At 53.9% G+C, this 6,000-nt stretch overlaps 1 non-coding gene across 1 annotated transcript; it reads right to left on the reverse strand.

The window, feature by feature from the left end:
• Nucleotides 1-1,633: 1,633 nt before the first annotated feature.
• On the reverse strand, nt 1,634-1,797 carry LOC113837918. The gene has a single exon (XR_003488558.1). It is a non-coding gene; the product is annotated as a U1 spliceosomal RNA (small nuclear RNA).
• Between the last annotated feature and the right edge of the window lie 4,203 nt (nt 1,798-6,000).

The following is a 6,000-nucleotide window of genomic DNA, read 5'->3' on the forward strand; positions in this document are numbered from 1 at the left end:
TTTCATAAGAAATCTCCATGTCATTGTTTGCCAGCTGGCGCTGGCGGCTGACGTCAAAGCATGTTATATACACTCCTCCAGAGAAACCACTCCCACCCAGCAGGTGATGGCGCAGCCTGTAGTTTCAGCACTCGGGAAAGCAGAGGCAGATGGAGTTCTGTGAGTTTGAGGCCAGCCGGTTGTACAGAGCAACTTTCAGGACAGCCAGGGCAATACATGAGAAACCTTGTCTGGAAAAACAAAGAAAAGGATGAGGGGTGGGGAGAGAGTGATTTTACTTTTACAAGTGTTTGGCCTGTGTGTATTTCGGTGTATTCCATGTGCACAGTGCCCAGTGGAGGACAGAAGAGGGAGGGCATCATGCCCTCCCCCTCCCCATATCCCTTAGAACCTGAGTGACACACAATTGTGATAAGGATCTCCATACATATCCTCAAATCTGTTTTCTCTTCCAGGATACAGGCATGGTCTGGAGCCAAAAAACGCAACGCTGCAACTGTGGGTTGACGCAGTGATAAAGCTGTGCCTTCTGCCAGGTGAGGATACCAAGTAGTGACTCGCACCTAGAAGAGGACCCTCACAGAGATGACCATGCTGGCACATAGACTTCCAGACCCTAGAACTGGTTTGATTTTACAAAAAACGGACACTAGAAGTTTGAACCAAAGAGATCTACGACCCATAGGCCTGAGCGCCCCAAGAATAAAGGTGTCCTGGCCATAAAGGGCCGGAGTGAGTGTGGATGGGTTTAATGGTGCTCAGCCAGTCCCCCGGAGTCGCCACGCTCCACTGCATCTTTGAAGGAGCAACTGCCACTGGCACCAACACAGAAACGGAGAGTACTTACTCTCTTTTCCTGGTTTTGGGAGGGAATTTGAGTCACTCCGTAACACAGGCTGGCCTAGAACTCACTCCTAGCGACCACTCCTGGCTGAGAAGTTGTGAAGCCTTATGCATCGGTTCTACCGACGGAACCAGCCCCTCATGCTGGTTTAGATATTTATGTGTTTGTGTATGCCACGTGTGTGAAGAGGCCATTCAGAGGAGAGGTCTTCCGATGCAGGAATTGCAAGGCTGGGTGGCAGTCATCCGACTGGAGGTGCTGGATTTTAAGTTTCATAAGAAAGGCACTCCAGGACGTAATCAGGAGCAGGGAGCAGGGAGCAGGAGCCCTGTGGAAGCATATTTAGTGATTGTTAGACAAAAGTTCTTCGCGGTCTTGTTTAAGAGTAAAACAAGTTTCTCTTACTTCTGGTCTAATCTGCCCCTGCAACTTTAGTCCTTAGCGTGCACTGTTAACATTACTCTTTAATGCAAGATGTCAGGCGTTGGTCGCACAAAGCTAATTTAATCCCAGCACTCGGGAGGCAGAGACAGGCGGATGTCTGTGAGTTGGAGACCATCGTGGTCTACAAGAGCTAGACAGCACAAGCTCCAAAGCCACAGAGAAACCCTGTCTCGAAAGGCCAAAAAAAAAAAAAAAGCGGAAAAAAAACCCCATGAGCCCTTCAAGCTGCAAATACCACCAGAAAACACCGAACTTCCGCAAGGGAAACGAAAAGCCCACATGCCTGTGGACCGCCTACTCGCCATCCAGTCGGCAGAGATTCTTTTCTTTCAGACCAGAGAGAACCAGGGGAGAGCGCGAACGCAGTCCCCCACTACCACAAATTATGCAGTCGAGTTTCCCGCATTTGGGGAAATCGCAGGGGTCAGCACATCCGGAGTGCAATGGATAAGCCTCGCCCTGGGAAAACCACCTTCGTGATCATGGTATCTCCCCTGCCAGGTAAGTATGAGTTGCAGCCGCCCCGCGCGCGCTCTCCCTCGCGCTCAACGCACTTTGAACGCACGGTCACCGCACTCGCGACACCGCCTCGCCGCGCGCGACCTCCAGAGACCCGTCCTTGTCTCTTCGTCCCCACGCACATCACACTCCGTCACGCGGTGTTTTTCGCCATGCGGGAGCAACACGCGTCCCCCCGAACCACGCGGGACCGGCAGCCATTGCGCGCCGCCTCATCTGCATACGCCCCGCCCCGCGTGCCTCCGCCGCTCCACCGGTCTCCCTGGAGGACCCTGAACGTCTGATCCTGGCTGTGTGCCATCGTGCACTACTGGGGATCACACACTCGTCGGGGCTTTGTGCGTGCCAGGCAACCAAGTCTGTCTACCGGTCCAGCTGCACCCTCGGCCCAGCCAACTACTTTCCTTTCGCATATAAGCTCGCTACAACCTCCATCAGTATACTTGACTACAGTGGCTCGCTCGCGCCTGTAATCCTAAATCGCAAAAAAGGCAAGAGAATTGGCCGGACCTACTATCAGGCCTGATTCTTAACGTTTATGGCGGCGGGAGAGGGATGGAGGCCAGGGCGACTGAGGGGAGTCGATTTTCTCCTTTCCCCACAGAGGCCTGCCTGGGGGAGTCCTGAAAGGGTCGTTAGGCATGGCTGTCACCAACTGTAAGCAGCTTTCAACCGCGGAGCCATCTTGTGCTCGCCCTCTCACCCCCTCTAACTGACCCCAGGCCGCTGGTATACACTGAAGGAGCGAGGTCCTTCTTTTCCATTCTTACTCCCTTCCTTCGCTTCAATATTCAGTCCCAGCCTAGCCTGGCACTGTCTCAGCTTGAGTCATCTTGTGGGGTCTGCAGAGTGACCGACCGTTCGGGTCTAGAGTATCGACCTGTTTTCGCCAGCTAACACAGCTTCTGCCAGGGAGACCCATCTGCCAGGAAATAAAAAATCAAAGCCCCTGCTCCAAGTCTTCCTCCTCCGCACTGTTCCACATGCAAATCAGGCTGAGGCCTGCAGCTAGGGCGGCCGACTTGACTTGATGCCCCGCCCCGAGGCCACAGTTAGGTGGGCCGCTTCATAGCAGTGCAGAGAACACAGCTCCCTCCAAAGGCTCCTCTCACATTCTGGGTGAGAGAAAAAAGCCCTTCCTGTCTGCGGTACTCAGTTTTAGATACCCTCAGTCGAGGATAAATCCCAACAGAGAGCTCTTCACCACCTCTTTAAATTTTGCTTGCTGTTTCAAAGGAAAAGGATGCACGTGGGAGACATGCTCCACCATACAACCGAGAAGTTCATTCTCAGCTCCCTTCCGTTCAAAAGCCTTTTTCGTGTTTGTTTGTTTGTTTGTTTGTTATGTGCTGTTTTGTAACAAGCCTTTTCCCAGGGAGCTGCATCACACACGTCTACTGACTGTAGAGGGGGAGCACACAGCAGACAAAAGCGTGGGTTCCTTCAGTGTCCAACCTGGTGAGGGGTCACCGACAGGAGCGCAAACGACTCAAAGACAGTTGCATCTCCGGAGCCTTCCACCGCACGGGAAAGCTCACAAAAGCTGGGAACCTAGAACACAGCCTGCAGGCAGCTGGGGCAGGTTGGAGAGTGTCGGTCCCCTCCAGTGTCTGGGTTGATCCACACCTCGTCCAGGCGGCCTCCCGTGTTTCTATTTTCTTCAGGCGGCTGCTCTGCTCCCAGAGACTCCTTTGCAGCCAGCTCCCACGGGGGGTGGGGGGGAGAAGGGGGGAACTCTCAGCAGCCTTGTTGTGTACTCCTGGGAGGAAAAGAGGGAACGAGGGAGCAAGGGGGCCAGGGGGCGGGCCTAATGGGGTCTGGTCAGTTTCAGGAACTTCCTGAAGCGATTTTGAGTTGTGTACCTCCTGGCTTAAGAAGTTTTAATCTCCCGGGAAAATGCCACACAACAACGCAGGTACGTGTATGTGTGTGCTGTGTGCAGGTAGCCAGAGTCCAACAGACGGGTGCCTGCAACCGGAGGAGGTACCGGCCGGGCGGGCGGTCATGAGCTGCTGGAGTGGGGTGCTGAGAACCCCCGCTCTGGTCCTCGGCAGGTGTGCCGGTCTCTCCGGCCTCTCACGCCCACTCTCGGTAGATGAGTCTGCCAGCTGACCCGAGCAGGTTTTTGAAGCCCAAGTCCCCTAGGTTCTCTCAACCCGGTTTTCTGCACCGTGCTCGATCTGCTTCACTCGGCCTTCAGGCCTCACTGGAATCGGCTTCTTAAAAGGTGGTTCCAGCTCGGCCCTTCTTCACACCCGCTGCCAGACACGCTGTGACTGCTCGGCTTTACGTCCTGTGCCTCCCACCAGGTAGGCGAAGTCCCCTTCTGGGCTTGGAACACCTCATGCTTCTGGCAACCCCCTAGTGCCGCCTCATTGGACTCCAGCGATGATAGGGAAACATTCGGTGTACTCCTCCCAGCAGTGACTCCAGAGTGACTGCGTTTACAGTCAATGACCTGTTCTACAGGGCTGCACAGGAGCGGAGCGGCCTTCCTAAGTGTGCCCCGTGGGTTCTTTTTGCTGGGTTTCATCCATTAAATCTAAAAGGGGGGAGGGGGCATGCGTGGGGGCTACAGCAAGCGAGTGTCCTGGTCACGGGCCGACTCCTGGGAAGTTGGTTTTCCCTTCCACTCCGTGGGGTCTGGGGAATCAGATTCAGGTTGTCTGCCTGGCAGCGGTTACCTGTACCCAGTGAGCCACCTTGCTGCCCCCTAACCATTTAGGGGAGGAGTGGGGGATGGGGTGGGGGTGGGGGCTGCATCTGTGTAGCCCTTGCCTGGCTTGGAGGAACTTGCTATGTAGACTAGGCTGGCCTCAAATTCCGAGATGGAGCCTGCTGCCGCTGGCATTAAAGGTGTACACCACCACACCCGGTGTTCTTGCCTGGCCTTAAATTCACAGCGGCAGTCCTGCACTGCCTTTCCCTGCCCTGCACCCTGAGACTACCATGCTAAAAGGCCAGAGACATGTCTCTTTTTTTTTCTTTCTCCAAGATGTATTTATTTTATCTATGAGTGCTCTATCTGCATGTATGCCTGCACGCCAGAAGCGTCAGATCCCACTACAGATGCCTTGAGCCACCGTGTGGTTGCTGGGAATTGAACCCCGGGACCTCTGGAAGAGCAGCCAGTACTCTTAACAGCTGAGCCATCTCTCCAGCCCCCTACATATGTTGTTTTCCAAGGTGTTGGTGAGACAGCCTGGTACACTGTCCTCTCATTACGTTTGTTATGCACCCACCACCCAAGGTCTGCTGGGTAGACGGTACCCCAGCCCCACAGGAGGTACTTTGACAGTAAATCCTGGGCCTGCCAAGTCGTCTTCGGGGCTAAACGCACTTGCTGTTATTATGGCTGGCAGCCCGAGTTTGATCTCCACAGTCCACTTGATGGAAGACTCACAGGAGGAGCCCTGGGACCATCCTCGCAGTCCCTGCCCTCACACACTACACACACACATTTAAATATAATTTGGGCCTGGCAGTAGTGGCTAATGCCCTTAATCTCAGCATTCGGGGAAGGCACAGGCCAGCCAGGCCTATAGAGCTAGTTCCAGGACAGCCAAAGCTACACAAAGAAACCTTGTCTCAAAACAAACAAGTAAACCTCAGGACCTGGCGGTGGACCAGCACTTTGGAGATAGATCTGCGATTTCGAGGATAGCCTGATCTACAGAGCCAGGGCCAGGACAGGCAAGGCCACACAGAGGATCCCAGTCTGGAAAAAGACAAGATTTATTTATAAAGTCTGTGTTGGAGAGATGTGTCGGAGCGCCCTGACTTGCTCTTCACTAGGACCCCCGGGCTCTTTTCCCAGTATCCACAATGAGGCTCCAGTTCCGGGGCATCCGATGCCCTCTTCGACCTCCACGCGTTCCCCGGTGCTGCACACATGTGGAACACAGACCGTGGTCAGGTAAAAGTATCTCTAAACAGTATATAAGATCACTCCACTTCTTTCCCCTCCAAAAGAGACAATTTTGATAACACAATAACCCACGTGGAAGAGAACCATCGTACATTTGGCCCTCTATCGCCCCTAGGCATTTACACGGCACCTTCACATTTCCAAAGCATGGTACCAACATTTATTAATCCTCACAACACCCCTGTGAGGTAGGTCAGCGTGTCCTTTATAGCAGAGAACTGAGGCAGAAGTCAAGAGAATCTTGCCCAAACCCGATTGAGGTCTC

Source organism: Cricetulus griseus, unplaced genomic scaffold, assembly GCF_003668045.3.
Source record: "Cricetulus griseus strain 17A/GY unplaced genomic scaffold, alternate assembly CriGri-PICRH-1.0 unplaced_scaffold_370, whole genome shotgun sequence".
Lineage (NCBI taxonomy): Eukaryota > Metazoa > Chordata > Mammalia > Rodentia > Cricetidae > Cricetulus > Cricetulus griseus.